The sequence below is a fragment of the Coturnix japonica genome, chromosome 1 (genome assembly GCF_001577835.2).
Source record: "Coturnix japonica isolate 7356 chromosome 1, Coturnix japonica 2.1, whole genome shotgun sequence".
NCBI classification, from domain to species: Eukaryota; Metazoa; Chordata; class Aves; order Galliformes; family Phasianidae; genus Coturnix; species Coturnix japonica.
The window spans coordinates 91,017,720-91,044,667 of NC_029516.1; the positions used below are offsets into that span (position 1 = coordinate 91,017,720).

Here is a 26,948-nt window from a genome sequence, read left to right on the forward strand (position 1 = left end):
CTAGCTGTAGGCCTCCCTTTTCATTGCAGGGGAGTTGGTCTAGATGACCTTTAAGGGCCCTTTCCAATGCTAAGAATTCTATGATTGTAATTAAAAATATACTTTCAATTTGCATTAGTGATATATTCACACAAGTTACAGAGAGCTTTTAGGATAGACTTGACATTAAAATCTAAAAAAACAACCTTTTTAGAAACAATATCACCTTTAATAGAGAGAAGGACAGAGTATGTGAAAATGGAGGAAGCAAAAACCCAAGGAATTCTTCTGTGCATTTGATTTTATGGCGATACCAATAAATAGAAATAGATAGTTTTCCTTCTATTGAAAACTATTTTCATTTAAAAAACAAAAAAATCCTGCAACACATTGCTCTACCCATAGACACATTTTTGATACTGTCTGAAAGTAATTTTTTGCTAGTATCATTAGAATGAAATAGTACATATTTGGGTATAACAATCATCTGTTTTGCTGCATCTCACATTTAATGGTGGGTTAGCTGGATCAAATTTTTTATGGGCAACCACCAGAGAAATGGACATGTTTTATCTTCAAACTGTATCTATTTAAAAATCTGACATTTTTTATGTTTATTGAATTATGACTGTTATTAGGAAAAAGAAAAAGGGGGGGGAGGGAGGGGCTAAGAAAAAAAAAAACCTTAAAACTTTTGCCCCAAATTTACACATCATATGTAGGTGAGATGTGTCTAAATGTATTATCAGATCAAAAGTGTTAATTAAAAAAATAATGCATTTCTTAGATGAGGGATATTCTATGTATCTGGTTAGAATCTAGCATTTGATTTAGTGAAGGGTTGTTAGGGCACTATGGTTGGGTCGTGGCTGGACTAGATGATTTTTAAGGTCTTTTTCCAACCTGAATGATTCTATGATTCTATGATTCTGTTTTGCTATGATAGTAATATTGCGTGAGGAAAAGCATTTCTGAATGATAAGCTTGCCAAAAATCTTCTAACAAGTAGGGACAGTCATACTGCACATGAGAGCATGACTAGCTTTTCTCTGTGTTGAAAATTCTAACAGAGGTGAGCAGCTAAGGCACTACACTGCTTTTATGTTCAAGAAGTTTCTGAAATGAAAGCTGTTCCACTATTTCTGCATGCTCCTTTATGTATTTTGATAGTGAAAACTGGTTATATGCTAAGAGAACACCCTTCTGCGCCTATTACTACAAGATAATTGTTGCAGGAGATATTCCTAACAGCATACTGGAAGAAAACAGTAGTTACCTGTAAATATTTTATTCTTTAGAAGACAGCATGGGGGAGAAAATATTGCTTGGGCAGAGGGAGTAGGGATAAGGAGAAGGGACACATGGAAGCTGATATAATGATGAAACTATCAAATATTGCTGAGAGGCATAAATAATTATTACTCTACTTATTTCGTTTTATTTGATAATAAGCTCCTTATCGCCATATCAGTGCGATAGGTAGGATCAGAAAATACACTGTTTATGTGCGTGCCTGAGTAGATGACTGCATGCATAAGGATTGCTTTTTTTCTTAAAACATTCATAAACTGAGATCCAATTTGAGATTTTATAGTACATAAGAATGTGATTATATTGGGCAAGACTGAACTTAAAACATTTTCTGTATTACCTAGTGCTACAACTAATAAGATGAATGATACTACATAAAGAGAAAAGATTAAGATTTTTTTTTCTTTCCCAAAGCTCTTCATCTTGACCAACAGATTATATTCAATTTAAGAAATACAATTTAAGCAACATATACTTTAAAGGTTTTACTGTATATATTACTTTATACTTTCAAATGTATCTTCGCTTTTTTCAAACTCTGGCTCTCAGGAGGAGGAATGAAGACTTGCTCATGAAACAGTAATTTTCTAAAACATATACTGCTAGATACTGCACTAAATATGCTGCTTTTTACATTGGGCAACAATTGTAATGTCTATGAGCTGAAAAGTGTGCTGAAATGCACTACTTACTGCCTTTTGTTTTTAATTTGGTTTCTAACTACAAATCTCGGAGGACTCTGGCAATCAAAGTCAGACAAAAGAAATGTAGATAGGAGTGACAGAAGATTTATTTTGACAAGCAGTTTGCTGAAATATGTAAGTTTCAGTTGACGGAAAATTTACAGTTTCTATGTTGAATATTCCATTTGATTTTTGCACTGCTGACAAAACAATACTAGAGCATTTTCCCAAGTTATCATTGGTTGCTGCTTATCCTGAGTATGCAGGGCCTGGATTTTTCTTCCCCTTCTTAAAATATGCTAATTTTAGGAATTATAGTGGATAGAAATAGTTGTCCCTCCATAGAGATGGCTATCCGTGATGTAAATAGCTAAGTATTTACTGGAGAGAATGTCATGATGACATCCTCTTAACCTACATAATATATGCTATGCTGGCTATATTCTATCTTGCATTATAAAATTATTTAGGGAAGCACACTGATCAATCATTTTTCAAAATGAACTTACATCCTACAAACTTTTACCAGTGTCTGTTGCCATTAATCTGCATCAGTAAGCTTATTTTATTTCAGCAATTGGTACATTAAAAGTCATTTTTCTAGATAAAGCAAGATTTATTTGTCATAGCATAAACATTGCTAGGAGATGAGAAGTTCTGGGTAGGAGTTTCTTCTCCAGTTACTGTTGCATTGAACAGTTAAGAGGAACAGGATAATGACTTAATCAAAACATATGTTGAAATTCCTTGGTCTTTTGGTTAGGAGGAAGTGAAAGATATGGCATTATATTATTATTTGCTCCAGAAGCAGGGATAGCTGAACCTAAGTTACTGGATAAAGAGAAGTTATAGCCTTTCTCCCCAAGACAAGAACACAAGATAAGATCTTTATGATTTGATGTTTCTCATTATTGCCGGAGGCCAAGAGGATGGAGAACATATGGCAGTATTTTATGGGATTTTTCTGTTAGCTTCAATTTTGCTGAATCCTCAAATGACTGACTCAACTGAATTTAGGAGAATGTTTTAATGGAAAGGTGTCTGGCACCATTAAAGGTTACCCAGTTTGGAATTATACTATTGCCTACTTTAAAAAATGATTTAGAATTTCTTTAATTTCTAAATTTCACCTACATCTTACTTGTACTTTACCACTTCAGTCACTCTTGTGATATTCAATCTTGTGACAGGTGACTTTGGAAAATGAAGCAATTTTGTATTTCCTTTTAGTTCTTTGGTGACTGTGTTATTTCTTGTGCCATTTGTTGTGGAAATGTCTGAATGCGATGCTTGATATGACTTCACAACTATGAAGTCAGATCTTCATTTTGCTTTGGATTGTGGTCTGATTGCTTTGCTTGTAAATCTTTGTAAAAAATACAAATCCATAGCTTTGTTTTGTTTTGTTTTTTTTTTCACATGCTAAACTTCTGAAGAAATAACAGATCAATTCACTTAGTTATATTCAGAATCCTATCAACTATCAAAACAGAGGATTGGAAATTATTCATGTGAAAGACTGTTCCGGTTGTCTGTACTGGCTTTGGTTTTAGCTTGGAGCCAGATCTCTTCCTTCTCCTGTAAAACAGCACAGTGCTTGTTGTGAACTGAATGGAAAGAGGACATGAAAACTGAATGTCTGCTCTGATGGATTGATTATTCATAACAGCTTTATTTTTGAATAGGCGAAGAGTTGTGTTCTGCCCTTCAGGACTTTGATCATAGTTTTTTTCTTAGCGTACCTTTGGATTGAAGCCAGATGCCTTTAGGGTGACTTGAAGAGAGGGAAACTTTTTTTCTGTTCAAGACAGTCATGTTAATGTGCTTTTCAGTGTTTCCAAGATGATAGCTTTCTCTTTCTCTTGCTTCAGCTGCTGCTTCAAGGCTTTTGCCTGCAGCTTTTAGATCTCCAAAATATATCAGATAATATTACTTAAACAATCTGGTGCTGTTTTGCTGTTATTCCTTGACTTGCACCATCTTGGATTCTAAATATAAAAACAGATGGAGAAATGTCTTTCCCCTTCCTATCTTAGTATATGCATTTTGCCTGCAGTTATACTCAAGTATGCCTGTTGGAGAGCAAGTGCAACAGCAGTTGCTGGTATTCACAGCTGCTCAGGATGTTTTCCTGCAACCACCTTAGGCAAGGATGGTGCTATGAATCAAAGGGGACTCAGATATGTGTTTAGGAACAGATTTCAAGCAAAGCAACAAATTCACTGAGCTGTGTTATCAATGTGAACAGAACTGCTCATTCCCTTATACTACGGCATCATAGATGACACAATAAATTTATTTTTATAGAACACAGATGCTTAGCAATCTTTAAAAGGTATTATAGGTTAATGCCAACACAGACTTTCTAGTACTGAATAAGGAAAAAAATAAAAATTCTCTCCTTCTTTGTCTTTCCAGGGCCTTTCTTGAGTTTTCTAGAGCATGGAAGATTGGCATTCTGAAACACAATGAGTCAAAAATGTCAGTACTGAAGATATATATGTATCAAAAGCTGCTGAAAATAACTTCTAAAGACATGGATAATTTTACTCTATCTTGCTCACCTAGAAACACTGCGCACACTTTTGTTTTTGTAGTAACATTTAAAGGACATATTTAAAAAGTTGAACAAAAAGTTTGATATCAGCACAGAAGCTGACTATTTCTTCTATTTCAGTTAGCCACATGAACAAATTCAATTTTTAAACCCTCTCATTCTCTGCATTCTCCTTCTAAAGCAATCACCACATTTATTCCTTACCATTACACAGCGCTTTTTCTCTAACCCACTTGAAGGTTATAGACCCAGCACTTGCCTAAAAGACGGAAAAATCCATCTGATGTATATGGTATTACTCTGTCCTTTACGTACCTATTATAGACTTCTTTGATGTGGCTTTTTGTTCAGTATTAGTGACCATATGATTCTATGGGTATAACCTCATTTGACCCTTGATGCACTGACTCAAAATAAGTTCAGAAAAATCATAATTGTAAGAAAACTCATTGAATTCTGAATGTGACATGTTCACGCATGTGATTATGAACATAAGAATCCTAAAGTAGTGACTATGCTTCAATATATGTGAAATTCAAATATACAGTTTTTCCCCTTGATATTGTGAAGATAAATATAAAGCATCTAGACTGAAGCAGGTCGTGTAGAAAAAACAGAGTGAGTGAAAACTGTGTGCAAGGTTCATTTACTTCACTTAGGAAAGAAAGGGCCTTGTCGGTTTGTCTGTGCTGTTGGTTTTTTGTTTTTTTTTTTTTTGGCTTACGGTGTTATACATTTTTTTTTAATCTTTGACTCTGAGTAACTTCTCTATCTCTCTTAAACGCATATATGCAAATATGTGAGTGTGCAGGAAAATTGGTGAGTCTGTACTTGTAAGCCTAACTGAATATTGAAGCTTGATAAATCATTGTTCAGAGAATATCTTAGGGTTATTTTCCTCTTTTTGAATCCAGTAAATTTCCATAAAATGTTTCAAATCTACTGAAGCAAACCTTGGAAATAAGGGGTGCTATATTCAAATGTATTTTTCTGATACTGATTTGAAAGTTTTCCATTGCAAACTCAGTTTACTTCTTCATCTTAAAAGGCTGTTTGATAGAGGGAGTGAATTATCTTCAAGTGAGAATGAGGAGAAAATCATACGCACTTGAGAAAACTCATCTAGCAGAAGTCAAATGCTTTTCACCACATTGCAGCTGCTCAGAATTTTCCTGGAAGCTACTCAACCTCCATATTTTTTCATTCTGCAATTTTTATAGAAATGATTTTTTTTTAATTTATTTTTTGTATTCAGAATCTCAATGTATCTTTTACACTCTGAAAGATATTTTTTCAGAGCATTTAAAATTTGAAGCTTAATGAAATAGATTTTAAAGTGAAAATAACTCATCCACTCTTTTCTCCCATATAGAGCCTCTCAGGAGATACCTTGTTCTTCACTTTATTGTTTCAAAGCCACCTGAGATAAAAACGATGCATGCATATGAAATGGAGCAAGAAACTCCTATGTCCTATGTAATGTGTTCACCTTTGGAATAGTTCGCCTCACTTGTCAGTTATTAAAAGAGTATACTGTGCCTGTAATGAAACTTCCAGGGAGAATACTTACTTCAGAATATACTTCAGACTACAGTATTGCAGTGTATTAACTTGTACAGATAAAGCTAATGAAGTGTTAATTAGGCTATTTTATATTTAACACTATGCTATTTTTCTCTCTTACTTTTCAGAGCTGAGACTGTCTTAATTTTATGCAACTGTAAGATCGTACTGTGTCTAGTTACTAGAGCCAGTCGAGCAACTGATTACATATGAAATTCCATAAGGGAGAAACATCAGTATTACTAAAAAGCTATGTACACAGATAAGAATGCTTATCAATTCTACCTTGCATAAAGGTGTAAACTAATTATGAGAATGTGTGGGATGAGGGATGAGGAGAGGAAGGAAGTTTTTCTAATATTGTCTTAATTTCTAATGCCTAGATGTCTTTTTTTTTTTTTTTTTTTTTTTTTTTTCCTTTTTAATACTTTCTAGAAGGTAGAGTAAGAGAGGCATCTTTTATCTACTTAAGTGGCCTGACAGTTAATGTTTGGGGTTAGATCTATCTCCAGTCATAAAAAGGGCACCGTTTAATAGTAATTCTATTCTTAGCAAAACCTCTATGATTTTAGGGAGATAACTAAGATTACAGATGGCTTTAACTTTTCTTCTGTGATTTACCCAAATTACTTACTAGGTCTAATTTTCTCTGGCTATGAGATTACGTGTGTTAAGATAGTACTGTAAAGACAACAATCTAATATCTCTTAAATTTTCTGGTCAAGAAAGTATACCATTTATATTGCAGACTGGTAGAATTAAGGTTAGTATAGATTATGTAAATTCCTTCTCAGCCTAGGGTTAAGTTTGACTGATTAAATGTATTTTTAGATCACTGAATATTTTGTAAATGGCAGTGAAAGCTCTAAATATTTCTGATGATTTGAAGGAATTTTCTAGTTACTTTACCTATTTACAACAATAATATATTTTATCCTTTATTTTGTGTGGACTCAGGTTTAAATCTCAGTATCTTCAGAAGGTGGAACATCTTTATCTAGACAGGAACAAATGTTTTGGGATATGTAAGTAGAACTAATTCCACTTCCTCACTGCTATCCCTTTTCTGAGCATTATGAATACAGTTTATTAAGTTGTATGAAAACATTTCCTGAAAATTCAGTGATTGTCTGAACACAACCAGATGGATTTTAGTATTAAGTACATGTCTAAAATACTCTACTTATGTAGCCTGGACTTTGAGTTCTATCTGAACCTTTCACCAACCAAGGGAAAAGCAGTTAGTGATTTTATTCAAGCCCCAGAATAAACCTGTTTGCTTTTGTTTAATGTGTGAGAAATAGGAATTCAGCTTAAGTAAGAATATTCAAAGAAATCATTTGGATCCTAGTTTTTGTAATTATGCCTTTGAAAAGCTGTTTAGCTTGATAAAATCTCTCCTTGCCAAGTATTTTGTTTTTATTACTTCCTCTAAGTTATGTGTTTACATCTAAAGAAACAATTTTCAGGACTTCATGGATGCACAAACATATTTCCCAGGGTATGAATACTTTTTTAAAGGAAAGCAAAATTCATTTTTTACTGTGTAATCACCTACTTTCAACCTGGGTCATAGGTTATCCTCTGTAACAACTTTTAAACTGAACTCAATATTTATCTTTTTAAAGAATAACAATTGTGCCATAGTTCAAATGCATAAAACAATTACTGATGAAGAATACAAAGCTTCAAGGAGGCCTGTAGTGTGATGAGAAAGGCTAAGTCTCTTTTGGAATTAAATCTAGCAGAGGAAGCAAAGGATAAAGAGATTCTTTTAAAAATATGTCAGCAGTAAAAGGAAGACTAGGGAAAATGCAGGTCTGCTACTAAATGAGGAGGGTGTTCTGGTAACAGGGGATGCTAAGAAGGAAGAGATAGAGAACGCCTTCTCTGCTTCAGTCTTTAATGCTAAGACTAGCCCTCAGGAATCCCAGACCCTGGAGGTAAGACAGAGTCTGGGGAAAGGAAGACTTTCCTTTGGTCAAGCAGGATATGGTCAGAGACCATCAAGCCAAAATCAGTGCACACAAATCCACAGTCTGGTTGGAATTTGTCCACATGTGCTGAAGGAGCTGGCTGTGGTGATTGTTGAACCACCTTCTATCATCTTTGAAAGGTCTCAGCAAATGGGAGAGGTGCTTGAAAACTCAAGGACAGCTGGTATTCAGTCTTCAAAAAGGGCAAGCAGAAGAAACTGGGAAACTGCAGGCCAGTCAGCCTCATCTCAGATTTGTCCTGGATACCTTCTCCATACAATTGGAAGAGAAGAAGGTTATCAGGAGTAGTCAACATGGATTCACCAAGAGGAAATAATGCTTGACCAACCTGGTAGCTTTCTATGATGTCATCACTGTCTTGGTAGACTGAGGTAGAGCAGTAGATGTTGTGTACCTTGTGACCTTGTTGCACTTTTAGTACGACATCTGATGCTGTTTCACAGGTCATCCTTGTTCTGAAGTTTAGAAAGTGCAGGATGGATAAGTGGACAGTAAAGTGGATGGAGAACTGGCTGACTAGCAGAGCTCAGAGGGTTGTCATCAGTGGCACAGAATCTGGTGGTAGGCCTGTAATTAGTGGTGTTCCCTAAGGTTTATGCTGGGTCTGGTGTTGTTCAAAATATTCATCAACAGTGACCTGGATGAAGGAATTAAGTGTACTCTCAGCAAGTCTGGAGGAATGGCTGACACACCTCAAGGCTGTGCTTCCATTCAGCAAGACTTGGACAGGCTGGAGAGTTGGGCAGGGATGAACGTTATAAGGTTTAACAAGAGCAATTGCCCTGCACCTGGGGTCGAATATCTGCATGCATCAGTACAGTTTAGGGAATGACCTGCTGGAGAGAAGCTCTGCAGAGAAGGACCTGGGGGTCCTGGTTGACAACAGGTTGGCCATGAGCCAGCAGTGTGCCCTTGTGGCCAAGAAAGCCAGTGGTATCCTGAGGTGCATTAGAAAGAGCATGGCCAGCAGGTTGAGGGAGGTGATCTTCCCCCTCTATACTGTCCTGGTGAGGCTATGTTTAGACTACTACGTCCAGTTTTGAGCTCCCTGGTTCAAAAAAGACAGGGATCTCCTGGAAAAAGCCCAGCAGAGGGTCAGAAAGATTATTAAGGGCCTGGAACATATCTCATATGAGGAAAGACTGAATAACCTAGGCCAGTTTAGCCTAGACAAGAGAAGACTGAGGGGGATGATCTGATTAACGTTTATTAATATATATACTTTTTGTCGAGGTACTCGGCTCTGGAGTGGACGCATTCTGTGTCCAAGTAGGGAATCGCCTCGGCTGGCTGAGAGGCGGCCAGGTCACGCAGCAGCTGCCCCTCATCATTGTCCACGTGCCGGCAGCGTTATGGCGTCACAGAGGCGGAGTAGGGGCGGTGCGAACGGCACGGGCAGGTAGTGCGGTGCGGCAGTTTGGACGGCATCTCAGGCAGCCCCCTTCCCGACCTGTCTCGGTTCTCCACGTGCCCCCGCATAACGGGTTTGAGGCTGTGGAGCCTGATGGAGAGGTGAGTGAGGATGCGGTCTGAGGTCCGCCCACGAGGTTGTCGAGTCCGAGGCGGTCGACTCCGCAGCTCCAGGGTGCCCCGGCCGGGAAGGACAGAGGCTGATTGCCGTAGGCGGCTCCTGCTGAGAGCAGCGGAGGGCGCTGTGTGTCGGGCCGGCCGTACCGCAGGGAGGGGTGCTGCCTCCCCGGGCCGGGTCAGGGCTGTTTCTGGGGAACTGCCGGGTCTGATTCACCCCTCTGATCAGTGTCCTTTACTGGTGCTTCAGGCCGGCAGCCATGAAGTCGCTGAGAGAAGCCTGAGGACTATCAGAAAGGACTTCAGGGGACTGGGGTGGATAGTGGGTGGAGTGGGCATACAGATGTGTTGTCCTCCATCCCTGCAGTGGCAGGAAGGGATACTAAGAGGAGCAGGAGAGCCCATCTCATAAATACATGGCTGAGAAGCTGGTGCAAACACAAGAATTTTGGTTGATTGTGAGGTGGTTTACTCAGCACCTGTCATGATGGCTGTGTGTGGGTCTCAGCTGTCTCAAAGAGGGAAATGGATCCTTGCTCAGGAGCTGCCAGGGCTCGTTGAGAGGGTATGGAGGATATAGAGGGGGAAGGGAATAAAACCAGGCCTGCTTCTAGAGGAGCAATAGAAGGATTATGGGTGAGGCAGAGGACTCTGCTGAAGTGCCCTCAGCAGTGCTCACAGCATGGGCAACAGACAGGATGAGCTAGAAGCCATTGTGAGGGAGGCAAACTATGACTTAGTTGCATTTATGGAAACATGGTTGGATTGCTCCCACAGCTGGAGTGCTGCAGTGGATGGCTATAAGCTCTTCAGAAGGGACAGGCAAGGAAGGAGGGGTGGTGGCATGGCTCTCTGTGTTAGTGTTTTGATATTGTTGAGCTTATGTCTGGGAATGATAAGGTTGAGTTTCNTGATCAGAAGGGACAGGCAAGGAAGGAGGGGTGGTGGCATGGCTCTCTGTGTTAGTGCTTTGATATTGTTGAGCTTATGTCTGGGAATGATAAGGTTGAGTTTCTGTGGGTAAGGATCAGGGGGGAGGGCCAACAAAGTAGGCATCCTGGGCGGGGATGTTACAGGCTGCCCAACCAGGATGAAGAGACAGACGGGCTGTTGTGTGAACAGCTGGCAGAAATTGCCAATCACCAGCCCTTGTTCTCATAGGGGACTTCAACTTCTGTGATGTAAGTTGGAAATACAACGCAGCACAGAAGAAAAAACAAAACAAAACAAAAAACCAAAACAAACAAAAAAACCAACATCATTCTAGGAGGTTTCTTTCTTGAGTGTATGGAAGATAACTGTCTGACACAGCTGGTAAGAGAGCCTACCAGGAGAGGTGCCCCACTAGACCTGCTGTTCACAAACAGAGAAGGACTGGTGGGAGATGTGAAGGTCGGGAGCTTTCTTGGACTAAGTGACCACGTATTGGTTGCGTTCATGATTCTTGGTGAAGCTGGGAGGGGAGCAGCTTAACTGCTACCTTGAACTTTTGGAGGGCAGACTTTGAAATGGCTGCTGGCAGGGAGAGTCCCTTGGGATTCAGTCCTGAAGAGTAAAGGAGTTCCAAATGGCTGGTTGCTCCTCAAGAAGGAAGTCCTAAGACTACAGGAGCAAGCTTGTCCCCCTGTGCCACAGGAAGAAGACTGGTGCGGATAAACACAGAGCTTTTCCTGAGGCTCCAGAAGAAAATTTTCCTCCCATGGAAGAAGGGACAGGCAACTTGAGGAGAGTACAAAGAAGTTGTTAGGATGTACAGGGAGAAAATTAGAAAGGCAAAAGCCCAGCTTGAACTCAACTTGGCCATTGGGGTAAAAGAGAACAGAAAACGTTTTTACAAATCTAAGAATCTTCATCCTTTACTGGATGTGACAGGGAACATATGACCAGTGAGGATAAGGGAAAGACTGAGGTTCTCAATGCCTTCTTTACGACTGTCTTTAAAAGTCAGACCAGTTATCCTTGGATACTCTACCTCCTGACCTGGAAGTCTTGGATGGGGAGCAGAATAAATCCCCCACAATTCAGGTGGAAACAGAGACCTGCTACTCCACCTGGACTGCTAATTGTCCCTGAAGCCAGATGGAATCTGTCTGAATGTGGTGAGGGAGCTCACAAAGTTGATTACCAAGCTGCTTTTCATCATCTGTCATCATTCCTGCTCAACTGAAGAGGTCCCAGAGGGTTGGAGGCTTGCCACTATGATTTCCATATACAGGAAAAGTCATGAAGAGATCTGGAGATCTGCAGACCTGTCAGCCTGACCCTAATGCCAGGAAAGGTTAAGGAGCAGATCATCTTGATGGAGAGCACATAGCATGTTCAGGACAATCAGGCCATCAGATCTTACCCATCATGGGTTCATGATAGGCAGGTTCTTCTTGACCAACCTGATCTCCTTCTGTGAGTGACCTGCCTTGTGAACAAGGGAAGGGCTGTTGATGTAGTCTACTTAGACATCAGCAAAGCCTTCAAAGTTATCTCCCACGGTCTTCTCCTGGAGAACCGGCAGCCTATGGCTTGGACAGGTATGCTGGATAGATGGGCCTAGAGGGTGGTGGTGAATGGAGTCACATCCAGCTGGTGACCGGTCACAAGTGGTGTTCCTCTGGTGTTGATACTGAGGCCTGTCTTATTCAGTATCTTTATTGATGAACTGTATAAGGTTTTTGAGTGTACCCTCAGTAGGTTTGCAGATAAGGCCGAGTTGGGAGGTAGCGTTGATCTGCCTGAGGGAAGGAAGGCCCTGTGGAGCAATCTGGACAGGATGGATTGCTGGGCTGTGGCTAATGGGAATAAGTTCAATAAGACCAAGTGCTGGGTTCTGCACTTTGGCCACAACAACCCCAGATGACACTATTGGTTTGGGGCAGAGTGGCTGAAAAACTGTGTGGAAGAAATGGATCTGGGGGTGTTGGTTGATGCTTGGTGGAACATGAACCAGCTGTGTTCCCAGGTGGCCAGCAAGGCCAATGACATCATGGTTTAAATCAGAAATAGCGTTGTCAGCAGGGGCAGGGAAGTGATAATCCCTCTGTATTCAGCCCTGATGAGGTTGTACCTCAAAACTGTGTTCAGTTTTGAGCTCCTCATTACAAGAAAGACATGGAGGCCCTTGAGTGTGCCCATAGAAGGGCAACAAAGGTGGTGAGGGATATGGGGCACAAGTCTTATGATGAACAACTGAGCAAGCTGGGGTTGTTTAGTCTGGAGAAGGGGAGGCTAAGGGGACATCTTACTGCTCTCTACAACTACCTAAAGGAAGGTTGAGGTGAGCTGGGTGTCGGCCTGTTCTCCTATGTATCTAGTAATAGGACTAGAGAGAATGGCCTTAAGTTGCACCATGGGAGACTGAGGTTGGATATTAGGAAACACTACTCTGAGAGAGTGGTCAGGCACTGGAATGAGCCGCCCAGGGAGGTGGTGGAGCCACAGACACTGGAGGTGTTCAAGAAACATGTAGATGCTGTACTGAGGGACGTGGTTTAGTGTGAAATACTGGTGATAGGTGGACGGTTGGACTGGATGATCTTGTAGGTCTTTTCCAATCTTGTTGATTCTATGATTCTATTATCCTATGGTTTTACAAAGGGAGATGGGAGGTAGATGGATGAGACCAGACTCTTTTTAGCTGTGTATTGTGATAGGACATGTGGGTGAAGGTGTAATAGGATGAGACAAAGTAATTTTTGGACCACTGCTCAAGACCTTACTTTATTTGGCACATTTGCTATCGCTCTTCTCTGCCTGGACCTATGTCTCAAGGCAGTACACATGCAGACAAACTAGTGGGAGCAGTTGTTGTTCCTGATCAGTTTGCCCAAGCACTCTTGTCTCATGAATTTTACCACCAAATTGCAAAAGCAATCAACAGACAAGCCCCCTCCATAGCTATCAGTGTCCGAGGATTGAACTAATAATAAATTTGGCAGGCAGATGTTACGCATTTACCAGAGTTTGGAAAGCTCTGCAATGTTCATGTTTCCATTGATACCTTTTCTACCTGTATTTTTGCATTTGCTCATATTGGAGAAAAAGTAAAAAATGTGTGTAAACACTTTTTGTTGGCCTTTACGGCCCTTGGGATTCCTAAAACACCATGCTACCCACTCCTTTTTTCAACAGCTGATGGGCATACCTCACCCTCCCAGAGTTCAAGCCATTATCAAATGGGTCCATGGCACTTTAAAGGCCATGCTTCAGAAACAAAAAAGGGGGAGTGTGGGTATGACCCCTCAGGGAAGAATAGCTAAAGCATGCTATGTTCTTAATTTTCTAAATTGTTGGACAGTGGAGGGTTCTCCAATCTACAGGCACTTTGGTCAAAATGCTTTAACTCCTGTCAAGGAAAGAGCACAGATTATGGTAAAAAATCTAAGCACTAACTAACAGGGAAGGTTGAGAACTTGTTGAGAACTTTGGGTTGAGGTTATACTTGTGTCTCAGCAAGAACAGGTTCAAGATGGGTGCCAGCATGATGGGTCTGGCCATCCATCTCATCATCTTCTGTAATGTGGTCACAGTGCTATTGTCAGCAGTTTGGATTCTAGTTCAACCAAAACAGGGTCACCCTAGCCAAGAAGATGGGACAAAACGCACATTGTTGGCCGTGTCACCTGAGAACCCATTCTCAACCTGTTTGGTGGGACAACCCCCTGACATATGACCCATCCCAAGAGTTGCTTTTAGGGTAACATCCAACACGAGTAATGTGGTTGACAGATGGGATGGATGGGTACCCTATCTGCTACAGAGCAAACTTGAACCACAAGAACTGGAGCTATTGGGATCTGTTAAAATGGGCTATTGTCTGTACTTTAAATGCAGTGGGAAGAATTAATCACCAATTCAGTGTGTTAATTCTAGTTTAGCTGCTTATAGGAATCACTCTGCTTGGTGTAATTATATTTCAGCTAACATTACAGAATCTAGTAGCCACCCTCTAAGCTTGCCAGCAAGCTAAGGTGTTTTTCACATCTATGGGGACAGGGCGTGGCCTGCTATCCCCCTCTCACATCAAAGGAGATCTGTACAGATTGGGAAGACTAACTTTAGTAACATCCAGTATTTCCATGGTTACTCACCACCAAAAGTGCCTTAGGCAAACTACACATGCTTTTCAATCAGACTGCAAGGATAATGTAAAGTTTTAGAACCCTGGAAGGATAATAGCAGCATCCTTTTTAGCCCCAGGTGTTACTCCATCTAAAGCATTGAGCATGCTTAACAAGCTTGGATATTGGCTGGCCAAATAAATGAATGCTACTTTTCTGGCTTTAAGTGGACTGCTACTAGAGGTAGACTCAGTAAGGCATGCTGCACTTCAGAATCATGCTGCCATAGATTTCTTACTATTAGCTCAAGATCATAGGTGTCAAGACTTTGATGGTATGTGTTGCATGAATTTGTCAGAATTGATACACAAGAGCATTCAAGATTTACAGAATGGGGTCAAAAAACTGCAGGTTGATGATGGGTGGAGTATATTTGGGGGGTCTCTGGGCATCTTGCAGAATGGATACAGAATTTGCTAAAAATAGGGTTAGTTTGTCTCATTGCTTTTCTTTGTGTTCTGGTTGGTGTTCTGTGCTCACTGCAGCATATACAGAAAATGATACAAAATACTGTGAACTGTTTTTTTTTTTTGTTTGTTTGTTTTTAATTATTATTATTATTAATAAAGAAGGGGGAGATGTAGGTGAAGCTGGAACTGTGGGCTCGTGGGCTCAACAAACTCCATGGTAGGCCTCATAGCTATGAATCCTTAGGAGTCAGCAAACTAGAACAAAGAACAAACTCTGCAGTTGAAGAGTAGCAGTATACGCTGTTCACACTGTTCTGCTGATAAGCACGGTTAATCTTGTCATGTTTAGGGAAGTTGAGAAACCTATTGCTGTTGCTTGGTATACTCTTAAGTTAATGAACTGCTGGTGGAAGATTACTGCTTGTTAGTGAGTGATATATACGATTTTTGTTGAGCACAATAAGGGATTATTGCTATACCATGATAACTGAGAGCTCTCATTTGGGTTGTGCAGCATCAGGACAAGAGACAATGGTCTAAAACTTGAACATAGGAATTTTCATGCAAAAATGTAGAAGAATTTTTTTACGGTAAGGGTGATAGAGCATGCGAGCAGGTTGCCCAGAGATGCTGTGGTGTCTCCTTGTATGGAGAGACTAATCTAGATGTCTACCCGTGCAACTGATTGTAGGGAATCTACTTTAGCAGGAAAGTTGGACTTGATGATGTCTTGAGGTCCCTCACAATCCCTGCAATTCTCTGATTTTGTGTGGTCAGACATAGACCTGGTACAAGATGGTCAAGTTACCTTAGACCTGAATTAAGCAGGAAGAACATGTGGCTAAGTTTTTCAAAGTTTTTTGTGACATATATCCTGACTCTGAGCTCTGGTCTAGGTTTTACGTGTAATCTTGAACAAGGTGCTACTTTGAAGAGCTTAGAAAGAGAATTGTATGAAATCAAGAGATTTGTGGAAGAGACACCTGTGAATTATGTGCTGAGTAGCTGATTTAAGGGTAGCCATCAAAGCAGCACTGGAGGAGAGTAGCAGGTAGCAATTTACTCACTAGACTTTGTGTATAAATTGTTGTGTGTGGTAGAGTGCCTGTCTTTCAAAAGAGTGACTTTCAAAAGACCATACATTTTTTCTCTGTGGAAAAGACTGATTAACCGAGATGACATATGAAGTAAATTTCAGTATGATTAAAGAAAAAAAAAAAAAAAAAAAAAAAAGTTAGGAGACAGTAATGACATGCTTTTTTTTCTGTTTCCACGATGTTCACCCATTATTCAGGTTTTTAATTCTACAGCAGGGAAAACTTAATTTAACTGTGATGTAGTGAATAGTGACTGGTTTACAGGTTAGAGCAAATTCAAACTGTCTTCCTCTACATTAAATCAGAGCTGTGTTTCATTTATTAGATCAGCTGATGCTTTTGGAAATTCTTTGAGGGAACTGAGGAAGTCAAGGACAACAAGAGTTGAAATGTTATTTATTGCCGTTAAAAATGTGACTAATCATTAGACTCTTTCCTCTTACATAATGAGTTGCATTCATTGTAGTTTGTTTTATAAGTTTGTGAAATTCTGAATATTATTATATAACAACGGACTGCACTGTAGCTACATAGTGTGGAAGTTTCGGTACATCTATCCACTGAAGACCTTCAGGGAATTCAGAATAAGCCCTTTTTCAGGCTTGGGGTACTGCTCAGCATGGAAGACAAAATGATGATGAGCTCTGAGCAACATGGGGTCTTCAGAGGTCACAGCTACTTTACTAGGGAGAAAACATAACAATGACTGAAATTTTCTTTGCTTTTGCTGGATGTTATTGAAGCCATATTGTCTTAGAGGAAACTCTTACCTTTAGTCTATCAACAGGTTTGTGAAAAGGTTGAGAAGAATGTGTAACATGGATGTCCAACCTTCTGTCTCACCTGGGCCACACTGAGTGAAGATGTTATGGTTGTTACTGAGTGATGGATACGTGCCTGGAGCCAAGTCAGGCCACTCGGCAAGGAGGAGCCACTGCCATTGTGGTGTGAGGACATAAACTGGGGCTTATTACTAGCTATCCTAGGCCACATGCCTGATGCAGAGTATTATCTTTAGCAGGATGTGTGTGGAGTTATGGTAGTAACAATGTGTTCCATGTTGTTGGATTGCTCACTTAAACATGCTTCTGAAGGAAGAATGGTTTAAGGAATCCACCTATAGTTAAGTAGTCATTTGTTGTTGAACTTTTGATAATCTGTCAGCTCAGTTCACATTCCCTGATACTGTGAAAGTCAAAGAACTGGTAACTTCAATAAAGAAAATCTACTTGAACCATCCTGTATGAAGAAGATCAGAGAGTCTTCTGAGTTAACAGTCTTTCATTTAAGCAACCACAAAGTAATAAGTAATTCCACCAAGGCTTAGTGTATCAAAAAAATAAAATTTCTTCAGGTGTCCTTTAATCATGCAATGCTATGCCCTCAGTTTTTCCCAAGGAAACATCTATACTTACTGCTTGAGATATTGCTCCTCATTCTAAAGTGGAAATCTTTGTGCTGAGAATTGAGCCCTTGGGCTCAATCCCATCTTGCATCCATTTATCTCAGCAGGCAGGGTCAGCTGTCTTTCTAGCTTCTTAGAGTCCTTTATGCTCTGCCAAAGGTGCATAGCACAGTACTTTTTCCCTTCCTAATCGTATAATTCAAGGATGATCCTCTCTGGCAGTGGAAAGGTTATATTGTACTATGGTGATGAATATCAAATGAAACTGCCTCTATCCATTCAGTCAGTAAGATGAATAAGATACTTCATAACTTCAGCTGCAGCCTTTAGGCAAAATAAGCTCTGCTTTGAGTAAGAACTCATACTTGGCTTCAAACACAGCTCAAATTACACATTATTCATTAAACAATCAATTTACCTTACCTAAGAAAGAAGTTAATTGCAAATACGAGCAGTATTTGCCAAAAAAAAAAAAAAAAAAAAAAAAAAAAAGACTTCAATTTAGACTTACCATTTTCAGATTCTGCTGTTTTCAATATTTAAGGAAAAACTTCTGATGTATAGAAATGATGGAGAAACCACCTGTAGGTGAGCTCTGTCATTGTCACTCTTTCTCATCTAATTCAGTTCAGTCCTGGTATATTTGTTTGTATCACTATTCTTTATTTTTATTTTTTTAATTGAATTCTGATTGGCCTGAGGAGAAAATGAGATCTTACTTTGTAAGCAGGTAAACTTCATAACTTTCTGAGATTCCAGAATCTGGAGCAATTCATATTCTTTCTTTATTGATTCTTACAGTTGTTAAAAGTTCTGGGGCTAATGATGAGTGTGAGATGTGGTAGATATTACCATGTAGTATCAAATGATTTTGAACTTTGTTATCTCATTTTTGAACCAGTACAGTCAGTACTTTCCCAGAAGATTAAAATCGTTCAGTTAATTCTCTTACATTAGTTCTTTTATGTCTGTTGTGAGTCCACTATATATTGTTGTCTTTGTCATGTGTTCTGAGTGTAGAAATTGGTTTGTCCTGATGGGCTAAATAAGGTACTGTAGATAATGCATTTGTAACTATTTGGATTTAAAAGCCATTACTCGTGGAATCGTTCCAGAGTGGTTTTGAAAATGGTATATTTGTGAATACAGTTATTCCTTTTAAACTCAGAATTGCCACAGTGAACTTGATGAGTGTCTGTGTAGCCCAATGACTTGTTACCAGCAATATTCTGTACCACATGCTAAGTAAAGCTTGTAGAAACAGAATGTCAGAGAAGCCCCTCTCCTTCAGTTTCGAGCAATGAGCAGATGAATGACTTTATTAGCCAGAGGCTCCATCAAACTACTGCATTTGGTGGTTTGAATTGATATCTCTTTCATGAATTTATCTCATCCCTTTATAAATTCATTTGTACATTGTGTCTCTTGTGAGTTTTACTGTCTAATCACATTTTGTGTGGAGAACGTAATTCCTTCCGATGATTTTGAATTGCAGACTGACAGTATTATGAGTTTCTTCTTCTATGCTGTGAAAAATAAAGAATAGTTGCTGTTTAGCTCTCTGTATATCTGCCATGATGTTCCAGATATCTTTTCAGCACCTTCAGAGTTTCCTCCCCTGCCTCTCCCCACCCAGAGCTAAAGAATTGCAGTCTGTTAAATTATTCCTAAGTGCAAAGGCTATTATATATCTGTCTATTCTGTTACCCTTCTCTGTTCTTCTATTCCATTCTGTACTTTCTTAGTCAGTTTTGGGAGGGAATGGCCAAAACTAACACTGATGACAGTGGATGTTATGCTTCATGGAGCCAAGTTCTCAGTAATTCTTCTTGTAGCTCCTTGCCTTGTTCTCTTGTTCTTGACCTCAGCTGAACACTCACTACATTGAAAAGGATAAGAAACTTAATTTTCCTTTTTTTCTTTAGAAGTTAAATTGCTTTTTATATGGTCAAGTTTGATGAAACTTTGTTAACATTCAGAGAAAGGCCTTGTGTGTCAAGGCAATGCAACGCTTAAAGGCTTCTCAGCAAGTAGTGATGTATCTCTTATTCCAAAGGGAAAGATTAAAAACAGAGAGGCAAAAGTGAATATAAATTTTTTAAAAGCAGCTCTGCAGAATTTGACCTTCATTGTGGTTTATTAATGTTCAGTGATATGGGATTAGAAGACAGACGTGCTGAAAAACTAAGTATTTTATTGAGAACCTTTGCCATTTGGGGCAGGGATATGAAGCAACAGGCTAAATTAAAAAACAAACAAGCAAAAAAAAAGCCAACGTAGTTTACATATATATGTCTAAAAAATCCTTCCTGTATAACTTGCTGTTATGTACAGCAAGTGTTATGCTTCCTTTGGCCACTAGAGGATGATGGATTGTGACACTGGCACACTTGTATGCTTCCTCATAATGGAAAAGAGCGGCATGATTACAACCATAGTACGGCAAAATACTAGTTTTTCTTTGCTAAATATTATATTTATATTGCATAGCCAACATGTTCAGTTCCAGCAGAAGAACTAAAAGGAAGATTAGAAGAAAGATGTAAAAGAACAATTCTGTTGCCTCTCATTATGCTCTTTTAGTAGGGGTACACAGCTGTAGCCTCTTTCTTAGAGGTAGGACTCCAAAAAACCTTTGAAGTTGTTTGATTTTACCAGAAAAGCATAGTAATAAGATGTAACTTCTAAAACTTTGTGAATGTAGTAGAATTTAAATAAAGAGTTTTACAAGTAAATTGTCCTGCCCATTTATGTACAGTTCATATGCTTACTCTCAAACCATCAACTTTTCATAACTAAGGTAGTTGTAGATGAGTTACTCAAAATTCTCTTAAAAATTTTCCCTTTTCATGATTACTGGGGCTTTTCTGCATGTCTGCTTCCCAGACTTTTGAGTCACCACCTACTCTCTGCAGGCACGGCAGCTCTTCACTTCTTGGTCTAGGTGAGCTCAGAGGCATTCTCATGAAGGTAGGAGCAAGCCTTTCTCTGCTAAGAGTTGGCATCAATCAAGGAAACAGTGTGTGGTGGGGGCACAGGTCAGTGGGAAGTTCTTGCAATTAAAGGGGTTGCATAAATATCCAAAGCATAATTTTGAATTTATTATTTTAACATACATTCATCTATGTGTTCTGTCTTCAAAATAAACAGAGTATCAGAGAGAAAAAAAAAATAATTTCTGATGTTGCTTTACTACTGTGTTTTGTTTGTTGGTTTGTTTATTTTTTATTTCTAGAAAGATGAAGGGAGATAGGGGATAGAACTTGATGGTAGGGTTAAAAGTGAGAAAGGTAAGAAAGTTATAAATATATACAGAAGAACAGATCTTATTTTTTTTTTCCTGTACTCTTTGTCTTCAGGCACTGATACTTGAATTGAACCTTTAGGTGCAAAGCTGGAAAAACGGTGTCCTTTTCAAGGTCTTCCTATATGTCTTTGCAACTTCTATTTAATGTATCGTGGTGTAGCTCTTTCCTGCTGAAAGAATTTCAGTTAGGATGTTTCATATCTTACCATTCATTAAAAATAAATATAATTTTAAACACTGCTTAAGAGATGAGGATCTTTCTTGTGGTCAGGAGTATGACTTCAGAGTATGAAAGAGGCCAGTTCAAAAATTTAATTATCTTGGTTACAGGCTTGAAAGGTTTCACATGAATCACAGCATGTCCTGCAAACACTGGAAGCTCTTTCCAGAGTAGAATGTATGAAACTATAAGTATACATAATTCAGAAACTGGAGAGACAGCCAAGGAGACTTAATTTCTGTTGAATTACTTGCAGAAAAGAAATTCTCCAATGTTAGCGTTAGATTTTGAAGATAAAATGTGTTTGTACACAAACCAAGTGTTGTTAATGGCTTAGTAATTACTTTCCATTCTGAAATCTGAAGTGCTGGTATGTAGTGCATCATGAACTTTATTGTTATTACTAAATTATTAGGGTATCTAATTATGAAAAAGTATATGTAAAGTCATCAGAGTTTAAGGGAGACTGTTTTATTACCAGCTCATTAGAACACCACAAAGAAGCATTCTCGAATGAGAAGGATGTGACTGGGGACAAATGGAAACAGGCTCATTAATCTCTTTTAAACAAGCTAACAAAGACTTTATGTTTGATAGATTTGTTTATCTTTGCAACTATAGCTGTTTAATATCATAATTCTTCATTTGAAAATAAATTACCTGTGGTAAACTACTAAATAAAGTCAAATTCAGGTATAATGACCAGGCTGTTTCCCTACTCTTTTCAGCAGCATAGCTTCACTTCCATCTCTTCCAGAAGACAACTTAAAATTTAATTGTTACAGAAAGTCAGAAGGATTAGTTAATAAGAAAAACAAATAAGCAGTGTTATTAGAGCATGAGATCAAGAATATTGGATGTAAAACAGAACCTCTGTATTATGTTTAGCTCAAATGAATAGACTTATCAAAGTCAATGGAAAGATGGGCATAAATAATTCTTTCCAGAATTAAGTCCTCAAATAACTGTTTTATTATGTCTGAACTTTATGGTAATATAGAAAATCCAGTTGTATCACAGTGTTTACAGATACTTATACCTTGTTAATGTTTAACTTTGCTTATTAAGGCTAGTTAAGTCTGTCTGTTCAGCCTTATTCAGAACATGTACTAAACTTTTGCTTATGTCCTTTAGATATGAGGTAAGATGGATTTACCCCTTTTAGCAAGGGGGACAGATCAACCTGCGATTCTGTCTTGATTCCGTCGCTACAGATTTCTATTTCTTGCATGCCTATATTCCTGTATGTCATTTTGTGTCCAAGGTATTTCACTTGTAGTATGATAACTTAGTGTAAGCTGGAACAAAATGTTCAGATATGTTTTTTTATTGGCTCATACTGGGATTAGACAAGGATAGCTGCACTGATAGGAAGAGATATACCTAAACTTGTTCTTGCCTTCCATAACTTACAGTAAATAAAAAAGACAATTTGAATATTGTCCTCTGTAAGTAAAAACTGGCAGAACTCAAGCCATTTTACTATAGTACCATTTTTGTATTTTCAGGTGGTTTTGGTGCAATATTATTATTTCCCTTTTGATTGTGTAATGGTGGACTGTTATAAGATACATTTCCATGGTTTTTGTTAAAAATGGTAAGAAAATGGATTTGTCCTTGCTTTGTATGTCTTTGATAAAAAGACTTTGTCATATGAGTTATCATAAACTATTTTTACAGTCAGTTGGGAAAAATAGAATGTGATTCATCTGACCTGTTTCAGCCATTTATTTAGAGTTAGATAAATTGCGCCCAGAGGTTATGCTTTTCCTTTCTCTAAATTGAACATAGGTGACTAGCTTAAGTGGAAATGTCTGTACTGTTAAAAATCTGAAACCCAGGGAAGTGAATTCTGCCCCAGATCTCTTCATGCTGAATGATGCGATGTAAGCAAGAGCTACTGTGTGGTTGTGGGCCAGCAATGTGCACTAGGAAGCTTTCCCCTTTTCTTGATTAATTATCCATCTGATCTGTCATGTGAAAACAAGAGAAGAAATCAGAGAAGGAAAGGATAGCTTTTTTAAGAAAATGGGTTGTTGGTACCCATATATGTGACATGGAAGAGTTTAGCTTGCTAAATGTACAAATAGCTTCAGGGCAAAATTCCAGTTCTACAAAGAACTATTTCCAGTATGCCTTACTGTATTAATTTATATATATATAGTGTATATGCCTGAGGTGATGGTGTTGACAAAGATAATCATTGGACTTGGTGTGCTGGGCTGAAGTATAAAGTCATGTTCTGGGGAATGGGAAAGGTAAAATCTGTCCAAGCACATATTCTCCTCTGTTCCCTTTGTGATCATCTTTAAAGTAGTTACTTTGTCTTTATCCACAAACTTTGAAGAGGAATTCAGAGTCAGTCTAGTGAAAAGCCTGGACATGCCAAAGCAATCAAACATGTAGATGTCTGAAGAATGATAATGAAACAGTGGGAATTCAGCCTTTAGAGTGCAGGAAAACTACTCAGAGCATTCCTTTGTAGAGAATTTTGGTTTCACATATTTACACTTCTGCTGTTTAATCTGCCGTGTCTGTTTCATGTAAAAATTCCCTTGCAATGTCTGAAGGTGTTCATCACTTCTGAGTTCTGTGTTAGGAAAAAAATTGCAATATTTTAATTAATACACTGTAGTGTAAGGTATGTCTGGGGGGAGACAGACCAGAAATACATAAATACTAAAAGAAGAGTTTGTTCTTCGTGGTCTTTTTTGCATAAACACTAATGAAATGAATTAGAAAACTACAGGAAATATGATGAGAAGAAGGGGATGGATTGCTTATTTACACTAATATAATTTATTTTTGAGGTCAGTGAATAACAAGTCAGCATAGTTTATGGGAAGCCAGTCTGTTTTCTTTACAGATTCTGAAGTAATTTTTAGGAATGTGTGGTAAGCAATGGCCGTGGTTTAGTGCAAATAATCTTTCAATGGTTTTTATAATTCCAAGTGAATCAGAATTTAAAATAATTTTAAAAAATACCTCTCAGTTTTTTCAGAATTTTTCAAAGATTTACAAGGCATGAAATAATGACAATTTTGGTACTTTAAAGTCTGTAAGAGGAAAGCAGAAGTATTAGAATAAAACCTGAGCTAGATATTTAAAGTGTTTTTTAGATAGTCAGGTAGATATATGGAGATCAGGTAGTCTCATCTGTGATTCTGTAGTGGTTTAGAGAACAGCAAGGTACATGTGTTTAATTGGAAAGGGGTCATATTTGCATACAAACTTAGATTACTGCATTAGTCCTGGGATACAGGGGAAATGAGCAAATCAAGCAGGTGAGCTTGAATGAGTTTCTTAGTGGCTGTTGGACTGCTGTGGCAAAAGTGTCTTGAAATGAAGAAGTGCTGATCAGAAAAATCTGAATTTGGGGTGTAACACTGAATGTATACTTCAGAAACTGAATGCATAGCATTAATGATTGGAGCATTAAAGCTCCAATATACAATAAAGTGTATTAAAGCAATACAGTGGATGCTCATTAAGAAAGACTGCATTCATATATTTCAAATCTGGACTGATAATGTATAACAAAAAAGCTTGGTTGTTGAACTATGAGACAAGAAGAAGATATATGAGGATAACAAACTAAATGATTAACACCATGCATAAAGGACACTTCAGTCACTAATGCGCTACATTGTGTTCCTATAAAAACCAGAAAAAATACTGATTTTGATGTGTTTTGGCAAAGTCAGAAGTTCAGTTGAGTAGTGAACTATAGTTCTGTAGTTGACAATCTTGTCCCTAGGCGTGTGCAATTACTGTTGCCTTCTGTGTAGACCAGCATACCTATACAATAACATGATGACATCACTGCTGTATAATCATTCTGTGGTGAATGAGAGAGTATATTCTCAAATGTAGCACAACTACTTTTGATTGTAGGATCTGGAGGCTGAAATTAGTGAAGTCCTGGTGATGTAGGTCCAACACAGATGAGCCAAGTCAGAATTTGGATCTTTGAACTATTTTTTGGCTGGTTTCAAGGCTCTTGTTCCTCTCCTCCCCGCCCCCAACCCCCTTTTTTTTTTTAAAAGTCTAAATACACTGTTATTGTGGGGATAATAGAGTATGACAGAAAATGATTATCAGTGCTTGTGATGGCCTCTAAGAGTGTTGCTTTTTGGTTTTTTTAAACTTGGCCAAACAGTTGTAGTGTGTATGTTTCTATTTTGGCACACTTTTAATAGGAAAATCTTCCCATGTTGAAGTTGGCAATGAAATTGTTGAGTACTTTAAAAGTACTTTTTTCCTTGATATCTTTCAAATTTTAGAAACAATTTAAAAAATACTTATATTTCATTATGCTGTTCCTCATTTTTTGAAACATGACTATAGAAATTAAATAAGCTTAGACTAAAAGCAGTACATTGTTCTACAAGGAGTGTATGATGTTTTTAATAGCTTCATTTCAATATTGGTCTTAGAATCAATTTTGCTTAGAAACAGACCAACTTAAAAATTGACATTTTCCTTTATAGTTTGATGGACGATCTCCAGAAATTCCAGGGGGGAAAAAAAAATAAAAAGATTTTTTGCTAGACTTACTTTTCTTATGGGTAGATTTCAGTTAATACACAGTCACTGGAGATGTGTTGCAGAATTCCAGAGTGCTCATTGTAAACTCGGGGCTGTTGTTTGTTGTTTCAGGTATAAGGTAAAGCAGCCTTTACCTTATACAGTGCTGTGCTTCGCAGAGGGAACAAGAGATGACAAAATAACCTTGGGATTTGGAAATCCTAAATGTAGACTAAAATCACATTTGCATCCACTCTTTCCATCTTCATTTTCCACACACCTGGGAAATGGTTTCAGTGTATAACAGTCATGTAGCTGCCAAAACAAATTACCAGAGGAAGTACATTAAGTTGGTACTTAAAGAATCTGCAAGATATTTTTAGCAATCTTTATTAAGACTTCTTTCAGCTGTGCTGAGACAAAGAAGGACCTAGTGATGCGAAGTGAAGTTAATTCTCAAAGATCTGAGGAGAAAATGAGAACTGCCAGAGTGAAAAAGGAAGCTCACTCTGGAGATTTATTTGCAGGTTGATGGAGTTGTTTAAAAATTGCTAAATTGAGAGAGAGTTCTCCTATGTGTTGGTACTTTGAATTCAGTTCCCAGAGTCAAGCGTACTCCAGAGTGCAACATGTTGGAACAGCCTGCCATGAAGTCTTCTGTCATTCCAGTTTTCTCTGCTCTCTGATGTTGTTCTGGACTCTAATGCAGAAAAATTGCAGATGTCTGTTTCCCTCTGCCTTATACTTGCTTTTTCACTGAGGTTATCAAATGAAAAAGCTAGGGATTTTCTATTTCAGGGAAATGACAACTGCTGTAATTAGAATAGGCTAGGTTCCCTCAACCTTTTTTCATATCAGTGGGTGCTGAGGGCTTTTGTAAGGAAACCTTAGGCTAGCTACTCTTTCAGCAGGCTATTAGTTAGGGTTTAAGTGACCCTGAGAAAGGCAGCAGGATCTATGACTGTGTGTCTTGAGGTTACCTTGCATATCAAGGCGATGAAGAGAAATTACCAAGAAGCTATCTTTAAGGAATTGGCTTTTCTGAATTAGCGCATACTCTTCAGGAGCATGTTATAAATCAATTTTAATTCTCAATTAAAAATGTCTTAAGTAGGAGAAGTTTTTAACTGAAAATAAGTTTTATTCTAAAAGACAATATGGCTTTTGTCAGAAAATTCATGTTTTGATGAAAATTGAACTTCAGATATCACTTTCCTTTGTTCTTTGTTTCCCCAGCTGCTCTTTGTCTCCCAT

General features: G+C 38.4%; 1 long non-coding RNA gene across 1 annotated transcript in view; it reads left to right on the forward strand.

The window, feature by feature from the left end:
• The first annotated feature begins 9,480 nt into the window (after window positions 1-9,480).
• The window catches only part of LOC107322569, a 96,828-nt gene continuing 79,360 nt past the window's right edge, over window positions 9,481-26,948 (forward strand). The window contains exon 1 of the long non-coding RNA XR_001558986.2: window positions 9,481-9,602. This is a non-coding gene — a long non-coding RNA (uncharacterized LOC107322569). The remainder of the gene's footprint in view (window positions 9,603-26,948) is intronic.